A 15,630-nucleotide genomic window follows, 5' to 3' on the forward strand; every position below is an offset into this window, starting at 1 on the left:
ATTGGTTTGAGACCCGAGTTGCTCGTCCTCAAACTGAATTTGAAATTCTACCATGTTGCAATCACTACCCCCTAGAGGATCCTTAACTATGAGATCTGTTATTAATCCTGCCTCAATACGCATCACTAGATCTAACATAACCTGTTCCTGTGTAGGTTCTGCAAGTTATTGCTCTAAGAAACAATCCCTGATGCACTCTACAAGTTTGTCTTCCATGTTGCCCCTGCCAATCCGAATTGTCCAGTCAATATGCAGATTAAAATCACCCATAACAATTGTAGCGCCCTTCTTAGATGCCTCCATAATTTCCTGATTCATATTTTGTCCTATAGTGATGCACCTCCTCGGGGGTCTATGGACAACTCCCACCCGTGACTTCTTTCCCTGCTATTCCTTATTTCCACCCAAACTGATTCCACATCATGATCTATTGCACCTATATCACTACTCACCACTGCACTGATACCTTCCTTTATTAATAAAGCTACCCCACCTCCTTTTTCTTTTTGCCTATTTTTCCAGAACATCGAATACCCTTGAATGTTGAGTTCCCAGTCTTGGTCATGCTGCAACCACATCTCTGTATTAGCTCTCAAGTCATATTCATTTATTTCTATTTGTGCCATCAATTCATCTATCTTGTTACAAATGCTGCATGCATTCAGATAAAGAGCCTTAAGCTTTGACTTTTTACAATTATTACTGATTCAGGTTCTAATTTCTACTGCATTCTTCTGCTTATATTTTCTGCCCCTTCCTGTCACACTTTGATTATCGTTGCCTCTTCACTACCCTGCACTTCTGCTCTCTCGTTTCTTTTTGATTTTTAAACTTCCCCTCAATTGAACCCTCCACCCAACTAATTAGTTTAAAGTCCTATCCATAACCCTAGTTATAGGATTTGCCAGGACACTGGTCCCTGCATAGTTTAAATGAAGCCCATCCAAATGGAACAGCTCTCTCCTTCCCCAGTACTGGTGCCAGTGCCTCATGAATCGGAACCCATTTCTCCCACACCAATCCTTGAGCCACGCATTTACCTCTCTAACGTTATTTAACCTATGCCAATTTGCACGTGGCTCAGGTAGTAATCCGGAGATTATTACCTTTGTGGTTCTGCTTTGTAATTTAGCCCTGAGCTGCTCCTAGTCCCTCAGCAGAACCTCTTTCCTAGTCCTACCTGTGTCACTGGTACCTACATGGACCACAACAACTGGACTCTTCCCCTCCCATTCCAAGTTCCTCTCCAGCCCAGAAGAGATGTCCTTAACCTTGGCACCAGGTAGGCAACACAGCCTCGGGGACTCTCTTTGTTGCAGAGAACAGTATCTATTCCCCTGACTATGCTATCCCGCGTTACTGCTACATTTCTCTTTTCTCCCCCCACTTGAATGGCACTCTGTACCACGGTGCTGTGGTCAGTTCACTCATCATCCCTGCAGTCTGTGCCCTTGTCCACACTGGGAGCGAGAACCTCGTACCTATTGGACAAGGACACTGGCTGAGGCTCCTCCAAATCTGAGTTCTGGATCCCCATACCTGCCTCACTCACAGTCACACCATCCTGTCACTGACCACGGTCCAAAATTGATATAATTAATCTAAAGGGTGTGACTGTCTCCTGATACACAGTGTCCAGGTAACTCTCCCCATCCCTGATGTGTCGAAGTGTCCGCAGCTCGGACTCCAGCTCATCAACTCTGAGCTGAAGTTCCTCAAGCAGCCAACGCTTGCAGCAGATGTGGTCACCGTGGATCGCACCGGCATCCACGAGCTCCCACATACCACAGCTGCAGCACATAGCCTGCCAAACCATCTCTATTCTATTTAATTAATTAATTTTGGTGTTAAATATTTTATATGTGAATTTTTTAACTGTACTCTTCAGCTGTAATAATGTCTCCTGATTTAGACCACTTGGCCAATCAAAAGAGACACGGAGGAGATACCCACCAATTACCTACCTGTTTTCCTGTGACATCACACTTTGGCTCTGACAGATAGAAACAGGTTGAAGGGGCTCTCTGCCATCGGTTTTTATCTCCTGCCACCACTGCCCTTCGCACCAGTAGGACTGGAATGAGGAATGTTCCACATTACCCACAAAAAGACAGGCATAACTGGAGCCCAAGTGGGTACCCATAGCCACACCTTTTATTTAAGGAAGTGAGACAAGTTAACGGAAAAATTGTTCATTGACAGAACAAGTTCAGCAAGGCAGAGAAGAGTGATGGTGGATGGGGATTCTTCGGGCCTCTGTTCAAGGAAGAAATGGCGATTCCTCAGACCATCCTGGTTGAGGGTGGAGATGTAGAGGGACTGGACATACATGGTGAAGAGGATGCGGATAGGGCCAGAAAACTGGAAACTGTTGATATGACATAGGGCGTCAGAGGAATCGCGAACGTAGGTAGGATGTAATTGGAAAAGGGAAGAGTGAATGGAGTCAAGATAGGAAGAAATAATTTCCGTGGGGCAAGAGAGGCTGATACGATGGGTCTACCAGGACAGTCCTATTGTGGATTTTGGGAGGGAGGCAGAAGCAGTTTGTGTGATGCTGGGAGACTATGAGAAGGAACCAATGGAGGTAGATCTCCAGAAGAGATGAGGTCACTGATCGTCCTGGAAACAATGGCTTGATGTTTGATGGTGGTGTCATGATCGAGGGGCAGATCAGAAGCAATGTCAGAGAGATAGCACTCAGCCTCTGCAAGGTAGAGGACTGTACACCAAACAAATGCAGAACCACCCTTGTCAGCAGGTTTGATAACAAGTTCAGAGGAGACCTGGGGGAGCAGAGAAACGAAGATGGTTGATGACTTGCCAACAGTTCTCATTGAAAAGATCAAGACCAGATAAGAGGCCAGAGGGAGGGATCCTGGTACAGCAGGAATAATGGTTGCAGAGAGGACTCCTGGCCAAAGAAGTGAGCATAGAGGTAAAGGTGATAGGTGACGACAGTGCGTATTGGTAATGTCACTGGGCTAGTAATTCAGAGGCCTTGGCTAATGTTCTGGGGGCAAGTGTTCAAATCCGGCAGCTGGCGAAATTTAATTTCAATTAATAATCTGGAATTCAACAGCTAGCCTCAAAGAGTGACCATGAAACCATTGGAGATTGTTGTAAAAACTGGTTTACTCATTTCCTTTAGGGAAGGAAATCTGCCATCCTTACCTGGGCTGGCCTATTGTGACTCCAGACCCACAGCAATATGGTTGACTGTTAACTGCCCCCTGACATGGTGTGGTAAGCCACTCCACGGGCAATTAGGGATGGGCAACAAACGCTGGCTTTCTCAATAACACCCACATTTTTTCTATTCATTCATGGGATCTGGGAATTGCTGGCTCGGCCAGCATTTATTGCCCATTCCTTTTTGCCCTTGAGAAGATGGTGGTGAGCTGCCCATTGAACTGCTGCAGCCCACGTGGTGTGGTGTGTCTACAGTGCTATTAGAGAGGGAGTTTCAGAATTTTGACCCCATGCCAGTGAAGGAACGGCGATATATCTCCAAGTCAGGATGGTGAGTGGCTTGGAGAAAAATTTCCTGGTGTCCCCATGTGACTGCTGCCTTTGTCTTTCTAGATGGTAGTAATAGTGGGTTTGGAAGGTGCTGTCTAAGGAACCTTGGTGAGATCCTGCAGTGCATCTTGTAGATGGTACGCACTGCTGCTACTGTGTGTTGGGTGGTGGAAGGAGTGAATGTTTGTGGATGAGGTGCTAGTCAAGTGGGCTGCTTTGTCCTGGATGGTGTCAAGCTTCTTGAGTGTTGTTGGCGCTGCACTCATCCAGGCCAGTGGAGAGTATTCCATCGCACTACTGACTTATGTCTTGTCAATGATGGACAGGCTTTGGGGAGTCAGGAGGTGGGTTACTCACTGCAGGATTCCTAGCCTATGACCTGCTTTTATAGCCACAGTATTTATATGGCTTGTCCAGTTCAATTTCTGGTAACCCCCAGCATGTTGATAGTGGGGGATTCAGCAATGGTAATGCCATTGAATCTGTAGAGGCTATGGTTAGACTCTCACTTATTGGAGATGGTCATTGCCTGACACTTCTGTGCCATAATTGTTACCTGCCCCATGTCTGCCCAAGACTAAATGTTGTCCAGGTCTTGCTGCATTTGGACATGGACTACTTCAGTATCAGAGAAGTCGCAATTGGTACAGAACATTGTGCAATCATCAGTGAACATCCCCACTTCTGACCTTATGATGGAAGGAAGGTCATTGATGAAGCAGTTGAAGATGGTTGGGCCAAGGACACTATCCTAAGGAACCCCTGCATTGATGTTCTGGGACTGAGATGATTGACCTCCAACAACCACCACCATCTTCCTTTGTGCTAGGTATGACTCCAACCAGCGAAGAGTTTTCCCTTTGATTCTCATTTCCTCCAGTTTTATGAGAGTTCCTTGATGCCGCACTCAATCAAATGCTGCCTTGGTGTCAAGGGAAGTCACTCTCACCTTATCTCTGAAATTCAGCTCTTTTATCCATGTTTGAACCAAGGCTGAAATGAGGTCAGGAAATAAGTGACCCTGGCAGAACCCAAACTGAGCATCAGTGGACAGGTTATTGCTAAGTAAGGGCTGCTTGGTAGCACTGCGGACGACCGCTTCCATCACTTTACTGATGATCGATAGTAGACTGATAGGGCTGTAATTGGCTGGGTTGGATTTGATCTGCTTTTTGTGTGCAGAACATTCCTGGGCAATTTTCCACATTGCCAGAAGAATTCCAGAGTTGTAGCTGTACTGGAACAGCTTGGCTAAGGGTGCAGCAAATTCTGGAGCACAAGTCTTCAGCACTACTGCCGGAATATTGTCATGGCCCATAACCTTTACAGTATCCAGTGCCTTCAGTCATTTCTTAATATCACGTGGAGAGAGTGGAATTGGTTGAAGACTGGCATCAGTGATGCTGGGGACCTACGGAGGAGGCCGAGATGAAACATCCACTCGGCACTTCTAGCTGAAGATTGTTGCAAATGCTTCAGCCTTATCCTTTGCACTGATGTGCTGGGCTCCCCCATCATTGGGGATGGGTATATTTGTGGAGTCTCCTCCTCCAGTGAGTTGTTTAATTGTCCACCGCCATTCAAGACTGGATGTAGCAAGACTGCAGGGCTTAGATCTGATCCCTTGGTTTTGGGATCGCTTACTCTGTCTATCGCCTGCTGCTTATGCTGTTTGGCACGCAAGTAGCCCTGTGTTGTAGCTTCACCAGATTGACACCTCATTTTTAGGTATGCCTGGTGCTGCTCCTGGCATGCCCTCCTGCACACTTCATTGAACTAGGGTTGCTCTCTTGGCTTGGTGGTAATGGTAGAGTGGGGGACATGCTGGTCCATGAGGTTGCATATTGCGGTTGAGTACAATTCTGCTGCTGCTGATGGTCCACAGTGCCTTATGGTTGCCCAGTCTTGAGTTGCTAGATCTTTTCGAAATCTGTCCCATTTAGCACGGTGATAGTGCCACACAACACAATGGAGAAGATGGGGCTTCATGTTCACAAGGACTGTGCGGTGGTCACTCCTACTGATACTTCAGCAGGAGTTATCTGCAGCAGGCAGGTTGGTGAGGATGGGGTCAAGTATGTTTTTCCCTCTTGTTGGTTCCCTCACCACCTGCTGCAGATCCAGCAGCTCTGTCCTTTAGAACTCCGCCAGCTCAGGCAGTAGTGGTGCTACCGAGCCACTCTTGGTGATGGACATTGAAGTCCCCCACCCAGAGTACATTCTGCGCCTTGCCACCCTCAGTGCTTCCTCCAAGTGACGTTCAACATCAGCTGAGGGGTGGGGGAGAGGAGGGTCATTACTTGTCCATCAGCAGGATGTTTCCTTGCCCATGTTTGACCTGATGTCATGAGACTTCATGGGGTCTGGAGCCCATGTTAAGGACTCCCAAGGCAATTCCCTCCGGACTGTATACCACTGTGCCACCATCTCTACTGGAGCAGGACATACTCATGGTTGGTATTGGTGGTTTCTGAGACGTTATATGTCAGGTATGATTCCATGAGTGTAACTATGTCAGGCTGCTGCTTGACTAGTCCTTGAGACAGCTCTCCCAATTTTGACACAAGCCCCCAAATGTTAGTAAGGAGGACTTTGCAGGGTCAACAGGGCTGGGTTTTGCGTTTTCATTTCCAGTGCCTAGGTCAATGTCGGGTGTTCCATCCGGTTTCATTCCTTATTGGCTTTCTAGCAGTTTGACACAATTGAGTGGCTTGCTAGGCCATTTAAGAATCAACTACAGTGGATCTGGACTCACATGTAGACCAGACCAGGTAGGGACAGCAGATTTCCTTTCCTAAGCAACATTAGTGGACCAGATCGACAATGGATTCATGGGCATCATTAGATTTTTAATTCCATATTTGTTTTAACTGAATTCAAGTTCCTCCCTCTGCCACAGTGGGATTCAAACCTAGGTCCCCAGAGCATTACTCTGGGTCTTTGGGTTACTAGTCCAGTGACAATACCACTAAGCTACCACCACCCCATATCCCATGAAAGAATTTTAAAAATCTCACTTCACTATCAATCTGACATCCGCAACCTTTTTCTTGCTTCATTTTACTTACATACAAACAAAGAGCAGGAATAGGTCATTCAGCCCCTTGAGCCAGCCCCACCATTTAATAAGATCATGGCTGATCTGATAGTAACCTGAAATCTGCATCCCACCTACCCCTGATAACCTATCACCCCCTTGCTTACCAAGAATCTATCCACCTCTGCCTTAAAAATATTCAAAGACTTTTCTTCCACCACCTTTTCAGGATAAGAGTTCCAAAACGACCCTCTGAATGAAAAAAATCGCCTCATTCCTGTTTTAAATGGACGACCCCTTATTTTTAAACAGTGACCCCTGGTTCTAGATTTTTCCACAAGAGGAAACATCCTCTCTACATCCACACTGTCAAGACCCCTCAGGATCTTACATGTTTCAATCAAGTTGCCTCTTACTCTTCTAAACTCCAGTGGATACAAGCCTATCCTGTCCATCCTTTCCTCATAAGACAACCCACCCATTCCAGGTATTAGTCTGGTAAACCTTTTCAGAGCTGCTTCCAATACATTTACATCCTTCCTTAAATAAGGTGTCCAGTACTGTACACAGTACTCCAAATATGGTCTCAATAGTGTCCTGTACAACAGAAGTATAACCTCCCTACTTTTGTATTCAATTCCCCTCGCAATAAATTATAACACTCTATTAGCTTTCCTAATATCTTGCATACTAGCCTTTTGTGATTCATACACTAGAACACCCACATCCCTCTGCAATCTCTCACTATTTAGATAATATGCTTCTCTTTTATTCTTCCTGCCAAAATGGACAACTTCACATTTTTCCACATTATACTCCATTTGCCAGATCTTTGCCCACTCACTTAACCTACCTATGGGTAGAATTTTACCCTTGGTGTGCGGGATCGGCGGGGACGGGCAGGGGTGGTCAGGAAGCCAACTGCTGCCCACAATCAGCAGCACTCCGCGATTTTATGTGGGCGAGCCAATTAAGGCCCGTCCAGCATGATACACGAGCAGCAGCGCTGAGCCCTGCCTGTGCAGGCAGGGGTAAGAGGGTGAACAGGCCTAGTCCAAACTTTACGCATGCGCACGAGGGAGTGCTGAATAATCTCCCTGAGGCATGGAGCTGCCTCAAGGAGATGAAAAATATATTGAAAAAATTATTAAACAGCACAAAAAATTAATAAAACATGATCCCTCTTGTGACTCTGTCACATGAGCAGAGACATGTTTTTAATTAAAAATTAAAGTTTTTATTTCATTTGTATTTGATTTTGGAAACCTCATCCCACCCATGGATGAGGTTTCCAAAAAAATGTAAAGGCTGTTTGACCTTTTCGCCTGCCTGTCAACCGTTAGGTTGAACAGGCAGTGAAAAATTCGGCACAATTGATAACTTAGCGGCCTTAATAGACCTTTTCATTGTTGGCGGGCATGCTGCCGGCTCCAGCACTCAGCCACCAACCGAACTATCACACGACTGCGTGTTGACATCGGCATGCTCAGCCAACATCATCGCGTGTCTTTTCACGCTCAGTCAGGTTGGGTCAGACTTTTCCAGTCCATATGTAAATTAAAATCTCCTGTGATTATCGTCATGCCTTTCTGACGAACTGCAATTACTTCTTCCTTCATGCTCAGCCCTACATGTTAGGGGGCCTGTGCACAACTCCCACAAGTGACTTCTTGCCTTTATCATTTCTCATCTCTACACAAACCGTTTCCACATCCTGGTTTTCTGAATTTAGGTCTCTCTATTGTGCTAATGCCATCATTAACTAACAGAGCCACCTCTCCACCTTTTCCTCACTTCCTGTCCTTCCTAAATATTCTGTACCCTTCAATATTCAGGTCCCAATCAATATCCTCCTGCCGCCATGCCTCTGTAATTGCCATCAAATCATACTCATTTATTTCTATGTGCATTCTCAGCTCATCTATTTTCTTTTGAATGCTATGTGCATTCAGATAAAGAGCATTTAGTTTTATCCTTTTATTCTTTTTATAACCTCTAGCTTTGTCAATTGATTTACTGTTAGATTTACACTCTCTATCCCTCCCTGTCACGGTCTGTTTTTCATTTCCCGTAATAACACCTTTTACTTTGGTCTTGTCTCTGCTCTTTGATTTACCACATCTTCGCAAATTTGATTCCTTGCCCCCACTACTTAGTTTAAAACCCTCTCTACTTCAGTTGTAAACCGTCCCAACAGTACAGATCCCACTTTCTCCAGCACTGGTGCCAGTGCCCCAGGAACTGGAACCCACTTCTCCCATACCAGTCTTTGAGCCACACATTAATCTCCCTAATCTGATTTGTCCTATGCCAATTTGTACATATCTCAGGTGATAATCCAGAGATTATGACCTTTGAGGTTTTGTTTCCTAATTTGGTGCCTAAATCCTCAGATTGACTGTGCAAAACCTTCTTTTTTCTCCTGCCTATGTCATTTGTGTTTACATGGACCTGGACGACTGGGTCCTCCCCCTCCCACTGCAAGTTCCTCTCCAGCCCCGAGTAGATGTCCACAACCCTGGTAGGCAACACAGCCACCTGGACTCATGCTCTTTGCTGCAGAGAATGGTGTCAGTCCCTCTGACTATACTATCCCCTACTACTACTTTTTGTTCCCCCCCCCCAGCTTAATGGCTTCCTGTACCAAGGTGCCATGGCCAGGTAGCTCATCCACCCTGCAGCCCCCACTCTCATCCAAACAAACTGAATAAACCTCAAACTTGTTGGACAATTGCAAAGGTCGAGGCTCCTGCGGTCCTGCCCTTTGAGTCCACTTACCTGCCTCACTCGCAGTCACATTCTCCTGTCCCTGACCACTTACCAAATCAGAAGACCCTGTCCTAAGAGATGTGACTGCCTCTTGGTACAAAGAATCGAGGTAACTTTCCCCCTCCCTGATGCACTGCAGTGTCTGTAGTTCAGCTTCCAGCTCATAAACTCTAGCTGAAGTTGCTCAAACTTCAGACACTTACTGCAGATGTGTTTGCCCTGGATCAAACTGTCATCCGGGAGCTTCCACATGCTGCAGCTGTGACACATCACCTGTCCTGACATCCTTAATGTATTCTAATTAACTATTTAATCATTTTATTCAATTATATATTTTACTTTTGTTTATATATATTTTATTAACTTTACCACCAGTTACTAGACTATTTTGAATCTTAGGAATAGAATAAACCTTAGTCAATTACTCGATACTCACTAAATAACTAGCTTCTTCTCCTGTAACAGAGTACAACCACTTCCTGAAGGCTGAGAAAGTTAGAAAGCAAAAGAGCACCTCTTTCCCTTCCTTCCCTAACTCCCTAATTATCCAACTCCCAGCACTCTATTCTAAGTTGCAGTTCTTGCAATAAACCTTACCTAAAACACCTCTTTCCCCCTGTGCACCGAATTCCCACTTTGAACCAAATTCCCAAATATACTAACTTGGTCTCTGTCTCGCTCAGGTCGAAGTCTCCCCTCAATGATCATGTGCCTCTTACTGTATCTTTTTCATCATCCTGGCATTGTTTGATTACATTTTTGTCTGCCAATCTTTGCTTTCAATTTATCCAAGCCAGATCCTTTCTCATTTAGCAAATGTAGCTACAGAGGATTGCCTAAAATGTATGGTGCACAACCAGGCTATTCAACCCTATTTGTGCATGCCAGTGTTTCTGTTCCAAATGAATCTCTTCCCATCCCTCTGCATCCAACCCTATGAGAGTAACTTTCCATATCTACCTTCCTCATGTGTTGATCTAAATTCCCTTTAATGCATCTAGGCAATTCGTTCATTGTGATAATACATTTGACATTCCAATCACCTTCTGAGTGAAGATGTTTCCCCCTAATTCCCTAGCGGATTTATTAGTGATTATCTTTTATATTTATGGCGCTTTGTTTCGATCTCTACCTCTACATGTAAATTGGTTGTGTTCGATTTGTGTTTATTTTTTGTAATACAGCAGTTTTTTTTCATTAATCTCTCCCTCAGCATTTTAGGAAAGAAGGTAGTCATAACCAATACTTATATGTCTTTGAATTGAGAATTCAACATTTACTTTGACTACAGGATTTCACAACTCACTCATTTCAGGAGTGGCTTAATATTGCATCAGTTACTGAAGCAGTAAAACTCCGGAGTGTATCCATACAAACTGCTGCAACTTTCAATCTGCATACAAGTGTATTGACTCCAGTTCCTGTCTTGAGTAGAATGATAGGGTGTCACAGTGTTTGCTGAGGGAGTGATGGCTCCCACCAGCGGGCTGGGACACCCTCAATCGGATCCGTGCAAACCACTCGGCCAGAGGGCGCAGCAAGATTGTACACCGCTCGGCTTTGGTATTGCTACAGCAATATTCCCAAAACCCTTAGATCTTTAACATAGAATTGGGATCATTCCTTTTGTTGTTGAATCTGGAGTAAACGCATTTCCAATAGGCGATACAGCGATTTAGTTTGATTTTCTTGATGTAAATTCCACCAATAACACCGGCCTCACCGCAACAGTTCCTCCGTTAAAATGGTCCGTGATCGTTAGGTACTACAAGGCTGGAAGCAGTTAGCCGAGTTTGCAGAGAAATGCTGTTCAGTGTTGGTTTTATATAACATTTGTCGCAGATGCAACCAGCTAAAGAGCGTCCGGTTATTTTATCTCTGTGTGAGGGAGTTTTTTTTAAAAATTCACCTTCGGCAGCCAACCACAAGGACAATATTTGATGGACAGGCGCATGTTGTGAACGGGGAAAGCTGGCTCGTCAGCATTGCTGCCTTTCATCATTGCCGAGTGAAGGACCAAACAACGAATAAAACATCTTCAATAAAACATATACTATTGAAATACATCAAATATTGAATGATACCTGATCAGAAAAACACAATGTTATGAATTCTGGAACTCTACTTCTGTCTTTTCTATTAAGTTTAAGTATTAAATTGTCGAGAAGTTTTATCTACCCCATACTCACGATATAAAGAAAGCCGCAAAAGCTTCCTCTGGTAATTACTATTCTTGGCACTTTTACAAATTCAAATTCAAACACCAAAGGGTTTTTTTTAAATACACTGTGCTAATGTATCGCCACACAGTTGCCAGTTGGCGGACTGTATTTCCAATGTCAACGTATTTTCTTAAAATGAAATCAGCATTGTTCTTTCACACAAAAGTTGCAGGAGTTTATTGTTCAGAGGCTATTGATTTAAGTGACATTTTATACATTCCGTTAACAAGTTACTTATGCGAGTTTTTTTTTACCGGTCAAAACAAAATCCCTTTGCCTAAGTCTTTTTTCCGGTTTCAACTCGGGTTTTCATCTTTTTTGACATAACTCTTATTCTTTGATGAAACCCGTTTATCGTGAATGTTAACCTGTATGCCAGATGCAAAGGGCTGCTCCAGACAACTCTCAAACACATCTCCATGCACAGATGCACCGGCATACTTGTGACATGCTCACAACCTTTAAACGGATTGAGACATTTTCTCTGAATTTTAATTAACCTTATGACTTCTATTCATTTTGAAATTTTTCATTAGAAGCCCTGTCAAATTTCATAGCACATTAAAGACTGAAGTTCTGTGTATTTCCAATACTTTATCTTAGGCAAACAGTGTCTGTAATATTATACCTATGTACTGGAACCTAAATCTGGAGTTTTAACTCGTTGAAAACTGAAGTGAAATATTAGAAATGCTTTGCATTAGGTTATCAGCTCTGGTTCCTCAAGCAGTGCCTCTCTTATTTTCCACAGTCTAGTAGGCTCTCGGCATTTGCTGCATTGTAATTTCTTTCAACGGAGTAGGAAAGCAGGTTCTGGGGAATCTTGAGAAATATCTATCTGGAACGGGAGGGGGAGAAAGAGGCAAGTAAATCAGTGAAACAAAACTTTGAGAGGGACGTATCAGAAGAAAGCAGCAAGGAGCAATCGATGGGGGAGCGACAAGTCTGAGAAACTTCAACCACCTCCTCCTGGACTTGAGAAGTAATGTTATGTTGAAATTCCAGGGCGGTGAGATTTGAGCTGGACGGCTAAGAATCAGCTCAATACTAAATACTCATCGCGGGAAAAGGATTCCTGAATTTAAAATGAACCGTGTCGAAGAGGTGGAGATCTTCCCTAACAGAAAATGGGACCTGATAACGGGATAAACACTGCAGTTCCAATAATAAAACAGCCTTATTGAAAGGCAATTTGCTTTATGACTTTACTGAATGCTTTTGCACTGAATATGAGTCTATGCCTATGCTTCAATCCAATCAAAATGTGAGATGATAGAGTTGTACATTGCTTTGCCATTCCGTTAGAAATAATGACAGATTAGGTCGAGTCCCGGCCCGGTCTGGGCTTGTCTTAAAATGGCTAAAACAGAATCGTCATAGACGTGGGGCGCAAAAAATTGCTACTATCGCTGTTAAGGGATTTGGTAAATGGGTTCATGAAGATTGTCAATTTCGGTTGAAACCATATTTTTTAAATACTTTCAGTTCTCTCTTAATTAAAATATTTTTCATTCAAATTGATGTAATAATTCACGTCCTTTGCACTAGATTCAGACTTCGCTGTGTTATTTTTACATAGCTTAATTCAAATTGTTGGAAAATGCAATCTTTTTGATGCAAAGAGCACACAATGTACGTTATTTAAATTGAATTTGATGAAAATTGGGAAACAACCTTAAACAAAGGAGAAAGATACTGCATTGGTAAAAGTTGCCATAAAAAACTGTAAAGGCCCGCAATTCCTTGCTTTGTCAGAGAACTTCCGGTCGTCGGATTGTCCGAGATTGGACGTACCACACAAGATGCTTCGGGACCCCTCAGAAGTCCCAACGCACTGACCCCTTGAGAATTGCCCATCGGAAGTTTGAACTTCCGATGGGCAATTTCCCTGCTCCCTGGGACCCTCCAAAAAGTCTCCAAATCTGAGTTAGAGCTGAAGACTTCGGACAGTTGGGATTTACTTACCTGAATAGATAACCAGAAAAGTCCTAATCCTAACACCTGGGTAACTATACAACTGACAGCCCAATCACTCACCCCTACTCCCCCCCCAGACCCCTCCTCCCCCGACTATCACTGTGACCTCCCTGTCTACCTCCCCGACTACCCCTGACCCCCCGACTCTGCCCGACCCAACCTGACTACCCCATCACCCGATTCCCCCTGACTGCTCCATCTCCCCCAAACCTCCCACTCCCCTCATTCCAACCTGACCCGACCTCACCATCCTACCCAGCTCCATCCTACTCCCTTACCTCACCCACCCTGCCCCTTGCCCACTTAACACACCCACCCTACCTCCTACCCATTTAACTCACCTACCCTACCCCCTTACCCGCTGTTAATTTTGAAGAAGCTTTGGGATATTTAAACTCTATTTACCAGAATACAGCAGCTAGTGTTGTAAAAAGGGAATGTAACTTCTGCACGGATTCCTTTACGTGATGTCTCAGGTTTCCTGCGCTGATTGAGTTCTGCAGGTCCCTCCATTGGAAGATTGGCCAGAAAAATCAGAGGAAGGTAAGCATGCATTTCTTTGTCTGACCAGGGCTGAAAACAGGAGTTCCAGCCCTGACCAGAAGATTTGGGCCATTAGGTAACTCAGTCATACTTTTGGTGCGGTATTGTTCTTATTTATACATTGCATGCCATTAAATTTTAGGCTAAACTCTCTAATTTTCTCCTCAGCCTTCCATTGGCCAACCAGACAGATAGATAATTGATTTTTTGAAAAATGATCATGGCAGCAGGTGCCGAATTGTGATGACAATACAAATAAAACAAATGATCATAATTCATAACATAGTTATAGATAATCATTGAAATAAAAATAAAGTATAAATTAATAAAAGGATTGCACAATTATGATCATTTCAGTATACAAATAATTACAGCATATTGCATTTAAAGAATAGAAATAAAAGGTCTACTGCACTCTGCATTTTGTATTAAAGTCCATAGATCACATGTTGTCAGGTTGAGTTCATTAAATTCACAATCATTTACTTACTGGGGAGAATTTTCTCCCCGTCAGGCAGGCCAGTTGGGAGTGGGCGTGGAGCCGATCGCCACCCGCAATCAGCTGCGCACCTCCATTTTACATGGGCGGGCCAATTAAAGCCTGCTCAGCGTCACACGCACCTGGAAGTGCTCAGCGCTACCTGTGCAGGCAGGGGGAGGAGGGAGAGGAGGCAGCACAGGGCTGCCTCAGGGAGATTAATAATAAAACGTTGGAAAAAAGAAAAAATTTAATTACTCAGACATTGTCACATGAGCTGGGACATGTTTATGAATTTTCATAACACATTTTATTTAATTAATAAACACTTCATGAAACCTCATCCCGCCCGTGGATGAGGTTTCATAAAAAATGCGAAGGCCGCCTTGGCTCTTCACCTGCCCACCAACCTTAAGGTTGGACAGACAGCCCTGACAATCACTTTAATTATTTAATTACTAGCCTTAACATGCCTTTCACAGTTCGGCAGGTGCACAGCTGACTCCAATGCGTGCCCGCCAAACTGAAGATCGGAATGATGTGCGGTGACGTCGGGATGCACACCCGACATCACCGCGCGTCATTTTATGTGTCGGTGAGCGGGACCCGGAAGATTCTGGCCACTATTTCTGAGTTTTGTAAAGTAGGGAATTGGGCTCTCTTGTGTCCTATTCATTCTATATCTTATTTGCAGAATGGTCTTTTTCTTCTTAATTCCATCATACATTCACTTTTGTGTGGACGTGACAAGAGATAGTGGCAATAAGAGATGGGATTTAGACTTGGGTCAAATATAGGCCAGGCCCCTCCCTGTAGTTGCCTGGACAACCTAATTCCTGTTGTTCAGCAGTGTTAGAATAAATTCATTGATCCAGACAGCAAGCCATGAAGAGAGAATGAATCATAATATTGGCCCTAGAGTATTGTATCCCAGCTGCAACCTGTGCTACCTTGAAGCATGGCTCCCCACTGGGACTGAAGCTGGTTATTAGGCAGTGCAAGAGAGTAATCAGGAGACGTTCCCACTGATTTACCTACACTTCTTATATTGAGGCCCTTGAATTTCACTCAGTGTTTCCTTA

General features: G+C 44.1%; 2 long non-coding RNA genes across 2 annotated transcripts in view; one reads left to right on the forward strand and one right to left on the reverse strand.

The window, feature by feature from the left end:
- Nucleotides 1-12,741, forward strand: part of LOC144698961 (uncharacterized) — a 54,811-nt gene extending 42,070 nt beyond the window's left edge. Inside the window, exon 2 of the long non-coding RNA XR_013580553.1 lies at nucleotides 12,302-12,741. This is a non-coding gene — a long non-coding RNA (uncharacterized LOC144698961). The remainder of the gene's footprint in view (nucleotides 1-12,301) is intronic.
- The window catches only part of LOC144698950 (uncharacterized), a 48,439-nt gene extending 33,830 nt beyond the window's left edge, over nucleotides 1-14,609 (reverse strand). The window contains exon 1 of the long non-coding RNA XR_013580552.1: nucleotides 14,561-14,609. This is a non-coding gene — a long non-coding RNA (uncharacterized LOC144698950). The remainder of the gene's footprint in view (nucleotides 1-14,560) is intronic.
- Between the last annotated feature and the right edge of the window lie 1,021 nt (nucleotides 14,610-15,630).

Source organism: Cetorhinus maximus, chromosome 2, assembly GCF_964194155.1.
Source record: "Cetorhinus maximus chromosome 2, sCetMax3.hap1.1, whole genome shotgun sequence".
Classification (NCBI taxonomy): Eukaryota; Metazoa; Chordata; class Chondrichthyes; order Lamniformes; family Cetorhinidae; genus Cetorhinus; species Cetorhinus maximus.